Raw genomic sequence first — 13461 nt, forward strand, 5'->3', positions numbered from 1 at the left:
AGACCTTCACTTCATGGCAAAGCTTTTCTATAGTAAGTCTCCAGTAGGTGGCGTCATTCCAATCATTACAGTGTGTATGTATATACATACATATGTATTCCCACTTCTTTGTTCCACAGTGGTTTTCAATGTATGTATGTGTATCTTCTTTGATGCTGGAAGACTGCTTCATGAGCATAGTTAAATCCACTAACCAAATAGCAGAGGATTGATATCACAACACAGAACAATTTACCAATTTGCCAAGTGGCATGCCAAAGACATTAGCAGGTTGACATGAACATCTTTCACTCTCAGAGAGAATGCTGATATTGAGGGAAATGATTCAGTGGCCATTAAGAGCATATCCATTTTTCAGCTGCTTCTGCAGCTGAACTGTTCCTTGATGTTTTGTATTTGAAGACCCACAGGGCAAAGAAAAAGCATTCCTACATTTTTATTTTCACGTTTCAGGCAAAAAAAAAAAAAGCATAGAATGCAAGAAACGTGGGCACTATTTTGGTTACTCATGTTGTCTGTCATATGAAGGAAAAGTGCCTCACAGTTGTTTTAAGAGTGAAACTCAAGCAGACATCAATGGGAGCTCTTCCAACAAACTGCAGAATGAAGCCTGCCAAGCGGTAAATCTGACTTTTCTGCTCTATATTTAGAATACTCTGAGTGTTGTGTATAAAAAGATACATAAAAGTAGAGGATAAGCTGGTAAGCTACTCCTCTGACACAGTAATGTATAAGACCCCTGCAAGGTTAACCTAACTTATGAGAAGTTGTGGCAAGCAACACATTCATTTCGAGACCCTCCAGCTGCAAAAATATATCTAGTGAGGGCTTAGGTGGGAACAGCAATCAAAGTCAAGGAAATCTTTTGTTAGACCCTTGGACTCCTAGCATCTGTAAGATGACACAAGGTTAAACTCACTTACAAGTTTCATGTGTCTGCATCCAGTGTCAGGAGCCCCACCAAACATAATTTGAGCACTCTCCCACTATTACTTTCACTTGACAATAATATGAATAGGATCTGTTATCCAGGCTCATAGCCTATCTTTCATCATCAGGGTTGAGCTACCCTGAAGGTTATTAAGGCATAAGCATGTCTATTGGCCCAACAGAAAATGACTTAGTTGCTGGCTGATAAGTTTCTTTATTTTTATTTCATTAAATATTTCCCAATTGCATTTTTATTAAATTTAAACATTTACTTTTTAAAATTTTAGGTTCCAAATTCTCTCCTTTCCTCTTGCCCCTGCTCCACCCCTCAAGAAGATAAGCAATATGATTTATTTATTATTATGGGGGGGCAGGGCAATGAGGGTTAAATGAGTTGCCCAGGGTCACACAGCTAGTAAGTGTCAAGTGTCTGAGGCAGAATTTGAACTCAGGTCCTCCTGAATCCAGGGCCGGTGCTTTATCCGCTGCGCCACCTAGCTGCCCCAGCAATATAATTTTGAATAAATATGTGAAGTCATGCAAAACATATTTCTATATTTGGCTGATATGTTTCACTTCCATCTTGCCCTAGATCCCTGTCTCTGGTAAATCAAACAGAATGTTACCTTGATTTCCTGGAATCTCATTATCATAGAGAAAACAAAAATATTATTTGGAGATCTCTTTATATTTTCAAACTTTTTTTCCCCTAAATATTTCCTATCTCTACAACCTGTGGAGTCTACAACCAGTTTGTCAAGCCAGTCAACAGCTCTTTACAAGTGATTGTACTAAAAATTTTCAGGAAACCTTCAGTGAAAGTAAAAGATTTTCGTCACCAAAGATTTTCAGGTTTTTCAGAATACCACCACCACAAACAACAATAACTCGGAGTTATAGTCCTTCAGAATTTACAAAGGTTCAAAGAACTTGTAAAGATCAGCAATAATAACACATTCAAATCTGTTAAACTTCCCTGCTTCTGATACCACAGTGGGCAAAATCACAACCCTATCCCAAGTAATAGTCAATCATCTCATTTAGAGGAAATGACTAAAATCACAGTTTTTAACTTAGAGACTGTGGACTTTAAAAATATGTTGATAATTATATATAATTTATTTTCTTGGTAATCCATTAAATTTTATTTTTTGCATTTAAAAACATCGTTCTGAGATATCCATAGGCTTCACCAGATAAAAGGAGTTCATGACACAGAAAATGTTAATAACTCTTCTTTTAATATGTATAACCCATTTTCTCCATGATTCCCCAATATTTACAATCAATAAGAAGGTTAAAATTGTTCCTTCATTTGGTCCTTCATATAAATAAAATCAAGAAATGTGTATTGGCTTTCTGGTGTACACATAAAATCTTAACATAATCACTGGATCAAAAAGCATGTATTTAAGCATTACACATGTGCTAGCAACTGGAGTTACAAAGACAAAAGCAAAACATCCTATCTTTAGGACTCTAATATTCCATCAGAGAAGACAACATGTACATGATGTAGATGTACATGTACAACAGGGTAGCTAGGTGATAACAGTGGATAGAGCATGAGGCTTGGAGTCAGGAATACCTTAGTTCAAATCTGGTCTCAGACATTTGTGTGACCCTTTTTCTGTACAGTCATTTCAGTTGTATCCAACTCTTTTGACCCCATTTGGGTTTTTCTTAGCTGGAAACCACTGGAGTAGTTTGCTATTTCCTTCTACAGCTCATTTTACAAATGAGGAAACTGAGAAAAACAGGGTTAAGTGACTTGCTTAGGGTCATATAGCTAGTAGGTGTCTGAGGTCAGATTTAAACACAGGGAGATGAATCTTCCTGATTCCAGGCCTGGCACTCTCTCCACTGTGCCACCTAGCTGGCCAATGTGACACTAGATAAATCAATTAATCTGCATTTGCTTCAGTTTCCTCCTCTATAAAATGGAGATAATAATGACACCTATCTCCCAGACATGTGAGGATCAAATGAGGTGATAAATATAAAGTGCTTAGTTAGTATAACATATAACTGCTGTATACAACTATATAGCATAACTATACAGTAAACATAACTATGTAGTAAAATATGTAGCATAACTATATAAATGGTACATATTAGCTATTACCATACATCTAAAATAAATATAAGATGACAAGAAACACTAGGAAATGTCTCATGCAGAAGGTAGCACTTGAGGTGAGTCTTGAAAGGACCTACAATGTGTAAGGAGTCCACTCCAGGCCTGAAAAATAGCCAGCCAGTGCACAAGGAGAGGTGGGTAATGGAGAATCATCGATGAGGAACTGTTTGGCTGGACCACAGAGAGTGTGAAAGAGTCATATGCTAAGTGACAACAGAAGACAGTACTGCAATAATGGTCACAAGCTAGTATATGATGAAGTATCAAGTGACTGCTGTTGATGAGACAGTTAGAAAAGAAGAGATTGCCACCAGTTTGATTAGCTTAGAAAGGCTTTTTGGAGAAAGAATTTCAGCTTGAAGTATGGCTAGGACTTGGAGAAGCAGAAAGAAATAAGGAAGGCTTTTCATCCAAGCTCTGACCCCTAAAACATTTCATTTGATCTATCTATCCTCTATTTTCTGCAGAAGAGTGTAACTGACAGAGGTTTGGCCCCAGAGTTGGGAAGAACTGGGTTCACATACTATCTCTGTCACATGTCAGTTGGGTGAGAAGGGACAAGTCACTTGGCCTCTTAGTGTCCCTAGATCAGGGGTTAACTTATTTTTTCCCATCATGTAACCCCAAGGCAGCTAGTGGTACTGTGAATAGAACACAGGAGTCAAGAAGACCTATTTAAATCTGGCCTCAGATACTTACTAGTTTACTGTGTAAACTTCAACTAGTCATTTAATCTGTTTACCTCAGTTTCCTCAATTATAAAATGAGGATAATAGTAGCACTTATCTCCCAGGGTTGTTGAGATAACATTCATAAATACTTAGCACAATGTCTGGCACATAGTAGATGCTTTGCATATGCTTATTCTCTTCCTTTCCCTCCTCTTTGGCTGTCTGGTGAAAATTGGAGACACCTCGAAATGATATTTTTAATTGCCCTAATAAAAGGTTACAAAGGAAACAAATTATAGTGAAATACAATTATCAAAATACATTTAAAAAAAAAAAAACAAGGTCACAAAGACTCCAGGTTAATATCTTCTGGCCTAGATAAATCTCTAAGCCTATAAGTAATAAACCAGGTGCTCATTTATATGACTGAAAAGAATGTCAACTTGGGGAGTTTTCCTACATAATAAAATCACAGGTTCACATCCACTCCCCACCAAAAAAAAAATTCTTTGCTAGGTCTATTTAATATTTCCTTGTTTGTAGTTACCATTTATCAGTTTTACCATCCATTCTGTCCATGACACTCTTCCAGCATTTATTTTCGTTTAAACAAATATACTGTAGGGATGACAGTTGGGATGAAAGCCATCTAAACTCACATCTCCACACAGGTGGATGACTCAGGAGCTGAGGATTGATCTTGTCTGTGACCACATCAGTATATTTGGGCAAAGTGGAGGCAGTGAGGCCCAAGGCTGCAATACAGTGTTAATACTGAGGAAGAGGCTATATCAGGGAAACAGCCTTAGATACCCCTAGTAGCATGCCTTTGGATGTCTCTTTCTGGCTTAGTTTCTTTTCCCCAACCCTTGGGTTTTTTTACTTTCATTAAGCTCCTTATATTTTAGCCTATTGAGAAACATTCAATAATCCATGGCCTGCTTTTTTTTTCTCACTCAGATTCTACTTTTTAATCTAGCCCCTTTGTTCCCAGTAAAAGATTTTTGCCTCAGCCTACTGATTGCTCCAATCACTACTGCGTGGCAGCCACCCAACATGACCCAGCCACCTAAAAATTGTTCATCTAGCCCTTTCCCATTTTTTATTAACAAGGTTATGTTATTTATAAGGATTTTGGAATAAGACTTTCCTTGGCTGAAGGAACTTCCTAGAACTCAGTGACACTGAATATTTTCATTCTTTTAATTTCTACTTTTTAAAGGTGATTTTAAAATGGCAAATATCCAAGTCAATGATGATATTAAGGTGTAGAGACCTGATAGAGTCAGATAGCCATCCAATGAAAAGGGTAATTACTCCTCTCTAGAATCCTTGATAGTTCTCAGTGGAAACAGCAGCATAAAAGAAGGGAGAAAAAGAAAGAACTGGAAAAGAAGAAATCTGTATCACATACAATCACCATTTCATTAGTTAGAGCCACTGAAGATGTTTTGGCACCAATAGGTCTAAGGGGCAGCTAAATTCCTGCTGTATAAGTGCTGTGATCTCCTCTTCTCCCCTCCTCTCCCACAGAAGAATAAGGGAGAATGAGTGATACTCATCATGGCAGGCAACAGGTCTATCAGGCACTGTGCTAAGCACCAGAAATACAAATACAAAGAAAAAGAAAGACAATTCCCAACTTCAACGAGTTTACATTTAAATGGGAAATAGACAATATACAAAATGAGGATAAAATGGCAAGGAGCATGAAGGTAACCACAAATGGGGTGTGGTATTGAAGTCAAGAAAGTTAGGAGCTCAGGGTGACAAGGCCCCAGGCATTGATACAGTAAAACGCCTAGATTTGAAATTGAAGAATTGAAGAATTTGAATTTCATCTTATTCCCAGTGTGACCTTGGGCAAGTCATTTAACCTCTCAGGGACTCAGTTTCCTCATTTGTAAAATGAAAGAGTTAGATAAAAGAACATCTAAGGCCCTTCTAGTTATTGGTCTCATGAAGAGCACATACTCCCTAAAGACTGCTAGAAGTATATCCTGAACCCTAATCAGGATTGACAAAGGGTAGAGACTATCAAAAACCTTACATAATTTGACTAATTGCACCTAGTTACTTAAGCTATGTAATTGGAGAGCAAGTGGGTGTTTAGTCATTTCTTGAACAATAAGGGACAATATTCACTTAGGCAATAGACACTTCTCTATGTCAGAGAAGTGATATGGGGAGAAAGCATTTGGGTCCTTAGGATTCCTCTGTAAAGAATTACACTCTTGTGCAAGTCCTATTTAAGAATAAAAGAACAGGTTTATTGGGGTACAAGAGAAACTGGCCAGGAGGAAGGTTTAAAAAACACTTTCCTCCCCAACTAACTTGGGGTGTGTTCTTTTATAAGGCCAAGATGCCATGGGTAAAATGTCCCTTATTGGACAGTGGGTTGGAAGTCGTCTGGTAGTGGGTTGCGGTAGTTTGATGATGGGTTGTGGGCAGTCTGGCGATGGGTGTTAACTCCATCCTTGTGGGACCGAGCAGTCTGCTGGTGGTTGTTTCTGTGTCCTCTCCTGGTGCAGCCATGCCTAACAGGATTACTTCATCCAGGTGGTGATGAGGACTGGAATGTAGGGTGCTGGTACTGGAGCATGCTCAGTTCAATCTGGTGCTGCTCATCTCTTTTGGGTGTGTCTGTCCTTGATTGAGCTCAAAGAGAGGCCTCCCTGATCTCAGGGGAAAACTCCTGGGGTTTCAAGGAAAGAGTTCCTTGACCTCCCCAGACAACTTCTGGGGTAACCGGGGCCCATAATCCTCCCATAACAGAAGGAAAGGATATGTCAGAGAAGGAAAAGTTATCAAGATTTATAATCACTTCATCCGTATTTTCCATTTATAACAAAGAATCTCCAAATCTGGGGTAAAAAAACAAAAACATAAAACTTAAGCTTCTGAGTGTTTAGAGACTTGTAGGGAATAGTCACATTAAGGGGAGGTTTCCAGTAGGGTTGCTCTATAATTAGAATTCTCAAGGTTTTCCTTCTAGGTGAAGATTGGACACAACAAGGGAGAAAGTTGTATCTTGATAGACACAGTGTAGGGCTTTGTTTGGTCAACAGACCACTCTCTAAACAAGAGGGAGGAAAATATAGGGCTCCCTTCTTAGAGCACCAGGTTATTGTTGCATAAGGCATTTTAACAGAACAAAAGAGCACAAGAAGAAGAAACAACTGTTCAGAGCAACATGGACAGATATCTGCACTTTCAGGCCTAAAAGTGTCCAAGAATTGATAGAGAGTGGGGAGGAAATGGTTGTTCAGTGAGATGCTTCCATTTGTTTCCTAAAGCAAGTTTTTTTTTTTCTCTTTGGTCTTTCAATTAAATTCACCTTATTATTTAATATTGTGAACTGCCTGCTTAAAAGAGGATTTGGTGTCAGGATCCCGATGTCAGAGAAATGAAAACTCTTCCCAAGCTTATCTGTGTAGGGTTGGCATATTGTGAGATTATCTGACAGAGAGTTACACTTTAAAGTCTGGACCACCACTCAAAGTCCCTAGCATTGTCTATATGGGAGGGGGAAATGGCTATAATTTGACATGGGAGAAGAAGCATCAGAACTGTGTTTGTTTCCAAGCAGTTCAAGAGGCTCTTAGGCAAAGGTGGAATTTGGTGGCTACAAAATTGGCTATAAGCCATTTTGGGAACTGGTTGGTGAGGACCCTGGAGGAGCTGAGGAGGTAAAGCTATGCAGACTGGAATGACCACAGAACTGAAAAGGCTATGTGGTTAATCAACAATTTATAAAACTCATCCATCAATAATAGAGGACCAAATACATCATTTTCTTTCTTGATTAGTTTTGATATGTGCTTGCTTGGAGGCAGATTGAAAAGAATGTCACAATAAAGTGGGATTCTACTTTTTCTAGAAGCCTAAAGACTATAACTAACTTTCTTTTGCATCCATCTAAGGAATATCTAGCTTATTAACTGGGGTAGCTGTGGCATAGTAGAAAGGGCATTCCCTCAATAGATGTATAACCTTGAGCAAAACCCTGAGCTTCAGTAGAACAATACTGGTAGTAACTAACATTTAGAAATGCCTTCTTGTTTTTTAGTCACATGTGACTTTTTGTGACCCCATCTGGGGTTTTCTTCACAAAGATACTGGAGTGCTTTGCCATTTCCTTCTTCAACTCATTTTACAGATGAGGAAGTAAGGCAAACAGGGTGAAGTGACTTGGTCAAGGTCACACAGTTGGTAAGCATCTGAGAACAGATTTTAACTCAGGAAGATGAGTCGTCCTGATTCCAGGACCTGCACTATATCCACTGTGCCACTTAGCTGCCCAGAGGTTGGATAAGATGACTTCTAAAGTGAGAAATCAGCTAGAACTCATCTCCCTGAGTTCCAATCTGGCCTCAGACCCATACTATCTATGTAGGCCTGGAGAAGTCACTTCACCCTGTTTGCCTCAGTTTCTTCATCTGTAAAATGAGCTAGAGAAGGAAATAGCAAATCACTCCAGTATCTTTGCAAAGAAAACACTTAATGGGGTTATAGAGTCAGACATGACCAAAAATGACTGAGCTGAACTTAACCATTTTAGTAGTATAATTTTACCAGTTGTAACAGTATAACAGGATGAAAGGTACTTCTTTCTGTTCATCGTTCTGATTTCTTTTGCTTGGCTGCTGCTTTCCGAAAGCTTTTCATTCCACACAGTTTGAAGGTTATGAATGTTCATTATGACAATGTACATTAAAGATATTATTCTTAGATTTTATAATTTTTATTATCTGGTTGTATGTAGATGGTTGAGTTTGGGGTGCCTCAGACTCATGATCCAATAGCAAAAGAGCAGTTGAAATATTTCAAATTAAACCTAGAAACCTGTATAAAAGAACCCTCATTCCTCAAAGACAATGCCAGCTTGAGAGAAGAGAGACTGGAGGAGGAAGAGAAAATCTCTTTTTCCCAGAAAGGCTGAGGAAAAGAGAACATCAGACAAAATGGAAGACCCTAGGAGAAAGTTGGAGCCTGGGCCCCATCTTAGTTATCTGACTGTAATCATGGCTAGCCCACCTACATTTACCTCCACCAAACTGGTCAGTTAGCATTTGATTCAGACTGATCAGTAACCTAGGGCAAGTGACCATCTCCCTCTTGCTCTAATTTGTTTCTTTCGTCATTCTAAAAGTAAATGACCTTAGATTTGAGAAGCTAGAAAAACTTGTTCCAAAAAGGCAGGGGGGGGGGCGGGGAATCCTATTTATAAAAAAAATTTATTTCTGTCCAAAGAGCATGCTGGAAGTCATTTCATTTGGAAGCTGCCCTTAAGAAGAGATGTGATCCTCTGGTGTTTGGTTTTTTTTCTTTTTTAATGCTTTGCACCTAGGCACTTTGTGGCTTATTGACTAAAGAGCTTCTACATACAGATTTGTGGCCTCTTTACAAAGTTCTGTATGTGCAATGCCGCATAGCCCCATCTGGAAGAATGCACACCATTTGACCAAAGGATCTAAACTGGGGCAGGCATTTTTGTTATGAAAGATAGAAATACAGAGATATAGATTGTTTCCAAGGGAAATGGCTTTTTGATTTTCCTGAATTTTTTTAAATGTGTGAGGCCCTGGATATGAAGGAATAGTCAACCTCTATCACTATTTCATGCTCTTTCCTGGACATGGCCTACTACCTAAGTTGGGGTAAATGCCCCTCCCTTATGACTGTAATCCAAAGCAATGGGAGGAATGCTAGATTTAGCGCTTCAAAAATGGGGTTTTCATCCCAGGAAGATCATTAACTTAATAACATAAGCTTAGGCAATTCCCATCCCCTCCCTCAGTCTCAATTTCCTCACATGAAAGGCACAACAAACAAGAAAAAGAGGTATTTAAAGAATTTTTTTAAGAAACTTCTTTCATCATCAAGAATAATATAGCCAAATTGTTTTAACATGTAATTGGGGAAAAATAAACTATTAAATAATAAGAGAGGCACTGAAATATGGACCATAACATTCATAGACCCAGTATGAAGAAATTAAAATGCTACTGAAGAAAATATAGATTGGAAAAGCAATTGAACTAAATTACATATACACAGAGGAGATCCAAACTGGAGGTGACATGATTTTGATTGTGGGTAAGGAGTTGATTTTTCAGGATATATATGAGAGAGCAAGAAACATATCACAGGTTTGAAAAAAGTCTTGAATCTTGTTATTGCCCCCTTCTCCCAAAACAAGATTAAGAGGCCATCGAAAATTACCTAATGATATATCTACCTTACCATTACTACAAATTTAGGGGAGAAGAATGGTAAGCTCAATAAAGCCCTGAAAAGGAAAAAAAAAGATAGTTTAAAAATATTATATTCTATAGCAGACATCTATGACAGTCATAATAATAATAGCTACTCCTTATATAATGCTTTAAGGTTTGCGGAGTGTTTTGCAAATATTATCTCATTCAATCCTCACAACAACTCTAGGAGAAAAGTACCATTATTATCTCCATTTTACAGATGAGAAAATTGTAGCTGACCTAAGGTATGTAATGTACCCAGGATAATAGAGCTAGAAAGTAATTGAGATTGATTTGAACTCATATCTTCCTGATTTCTGTGTCCTTTTCATGGTCACACAGCCGACTGAAAAGCATAGCAAATGCAGCAACCCATCATGCTTATTATTTATTTGTTTGTTTTTTAACACTTTTTGGTCGTACAAAATATAGTTTAAAGACTTTCCTCCAACAAGGTATCTCCCATGCATAACTCAAGAACATGTAAAATTCTTTGAAAGTTATAACAATAGAGTGAAGTTTGTCCTATCTTCTGATTATCAATCATAGCAAAGGTGGTATAAAACTAGATGTATGCTTGCCAAAGGTGTTTGCAACTGTCCTGGAAGATGTTCAGCTTAACTTATACACAGTGAGGCCTTCCAAGTTCTGCAATTTGAGGAGGACATTTTGCTGATTGCATCAAGTTCTGGAACACTGCAGAGCTTCTTAAATGAATTTAAAAGAGTTTGAGCTAGCTATCCACACTGGGGGAAAAAACCAAGTGAATAAAGAATGTCATGATAGGCACTTGTATGGAAAACCCACAGAGTTGGTCCTCTTATATCTTAGACAGACATTGTGATTCAGTGACGACTTGGGTCCAGAACTGAACTGTGAGAAGAAAATGAGCTGACTTGCCTTCGGGAAAGTATGCAGTTTTTTTTAAATAGCCCCAAGCTTCTACCTGAAACAAAATGCCTATCTTTTAAACAATATTCTTCCAGAGATGCTTTACGGTTCTTCATCCTGGGATACTATAGCCTCCAAAGAGTCATTACTGAGTCATACAAAGGACAATAGAGTGGCACATGGTGGTGCCTGCAACACATCACGGATGAATAATTTTGCAGTGGTATAAAAGATCCAACATCAGAGAAATGTATGCCCAGAAAGAGAGAGAGAGAGAGAGAGAGAGAGAGAGAGAGAGAGAGAGAGAGAGAAATCAATCTGCAGCAGGAGTAAAGGCTAAGCACTGCGGAGCCTTTGTATTCCACTGGTAGCTCCAAAATGTCAAGCAAACTAGAAGGACCCTGAGCATAGTGGTTAGATCCCCATGGAAGACTCATTGTAGAACACAGAAGAATGTCTTGCAGGATAGTTAAGCATGGATGGGCTGTGATTAACATCACCTGCAGCAATGTGATCAGGGATCCACTGAAAAAACACTGAATGAAATGAAAAGATAACCTTTAACTAATCTCAAAGGATACTAATTGATCCCATCTGGTTCTAATATGCTGTGGTAGGGGTGTGGAATGGAACTGGAGTGGACATATCATTCTTCATTCTAGTCAATAATACGCCATTCTGGAACAAATTTCTTCCCAAAACAATAAAACTATGACTAATGACTGAAGAGGTTTCATCCAGAGAAGTTTTCTCTCCCCAACTAAATGGTACCTTCTTTCAGGTCAGTAATCAGGCTTTTATATTCCTTCCCACTTCTTTCCCTGCCATCAACCTGCTGACCACCAGCATACCAAACAATAGCCAGGGCAGAGCTGGACACTGCCTAATAAATATTTGTTGATTGTTGTCATTTGCCTGTTCTACTAAATCACAAAAAGCATGGAGGTCAGACTATCTTATCACCTAACTTCCTAAGATACCCTTTAGGAACAACTTTACCTTTTCAAGTGGGTGCAGTCTTTCAAGTTTTTGCAAATGTCATTCTAGGGGTAGAGATGCATTATATACTTAGAAGAAATTTGCTGAACATAATTACTTAACATTTCAAATAAAGATGAAAAAAGCCTTCAAAAGACAAGTTTGACAGCATGCATATTTATACATATTTATGTAGAGGAAATGCCTTATTTGTTTAAAATATCAGTTGCCTTGAACAGTGACTCTCAGATGTTTATAGATTCAATGACTAGCTGATTTTAGTGCTGTCATCCATTGGGCCTTACCACCCTCTGCTATCAGAAAAAAGAAGCAAAACCTCAAATGGGTGTTCTGAAAGATGAAGTACTTTTTCTTCTTTCAAATCTCTCCTGAAAATTAGCTTATTTCATGAAACCACCAAAGACCAATCTAAGAGGATGCTATCAGAAATAAAAAGAAGCTCAAAGGAGGGAGAGGTGCAGAGGGAGGGAGGGGAAATGGGGGGTAAATCAGAAAAGCAAGAAAGAGAAAAGAACTTGAATTAATAACTTGATACTATGCCATCATCTCTTCAAATAGAGGTCTACATTCACATCTCCATATCCAAAAGGCAAAATCAGTCCCTCCTCTCTGTATTCCCAGGCACCAAATTCTGTGTTTGAACTTAACCAATACATCCTAAGTGGGAGAGTAGAGGAGGTCTTCTAGTATGTAACAAAGGACATTTGGATTTCAGATGTAAGAGTCAGATTTTCCAACCTTTCTGACCTTTTACTATTCTAGACTGCCACAGATTTTCCAAGTCAAGCCTATCTGCCTTCAAGGTACATTACCTTTTCTATATTTTTGTTGAAGAAAAAGTAGCCAAGCAAACAGAGTAATCAAATTTTAAGCTTCAGTAACTTGGCTATATTCAATATATTTCTTTTGCAAGTGCCCCAAATGGTCTGATTGTATTACCTATTCATGACTTATCCAAATTTAATTTTAACTCTTTCATTGCTTGTGCCTTATCTAAATGTAAGCTGTATACCTACCTGACAGCCAACTATGGTCCAATATATTTTGCATCATGCACAGCTCCAGGCAGGAAGGACTAAGGTTTTTTTCTGGAATAGGCCTGATTTCTGATGACCTGTGCCAGTTAGGCAAATGTTCTTGGGAAAATCTACACCAAAGAAGAACTCTTTATATTCATAGATAACAGATGAAATGCTGTTTGAGGCTGACTAGACTTGTAAGCCAAGTAGATTTAGAATCTGGAAAGGACTTCAGAAATCACCTAGTCCACTTATTTTGCAGATGAGGAAAGTGAAGCCAAGAGAGATTAAATGGAGTGTCCGTGGGCACACAGCTAGAAAATAATAAAAATAGAATTTAAATACAGGTACTTGGACTCCAAACTGAGGGTTCGTTCCACTATTATACCTCTGTTCAGCCTCTGTTAGTAAACTTTGTCTTTATTCAGTCAAATCCAGGGTCTGTTTCTCATGGACAGCTAGATTGGGAGAACACATGAATCTCTTGAATTGTATTAATTAGATTAATTAGTAAACTTTATTGTTTAAAATCATCTTCTTCAACAGGCTTT

The sequence above is a fragment of the Dromiciops gliroides genome, chromosome 3 (assembly GCF_019393635.1).
Source record: "Dromiciops gliroides isolate mDroGli1 chromosome 3, mDroGli1.pri, whole genome shotgun sequence".
Classification (NCBI taxonomy): Eukaryota; Metazoa; Chordata; class Mammalia; order Microbiotheria; family Microbiotheriidae; genus Dromiciops; species Dromiciops gliroides.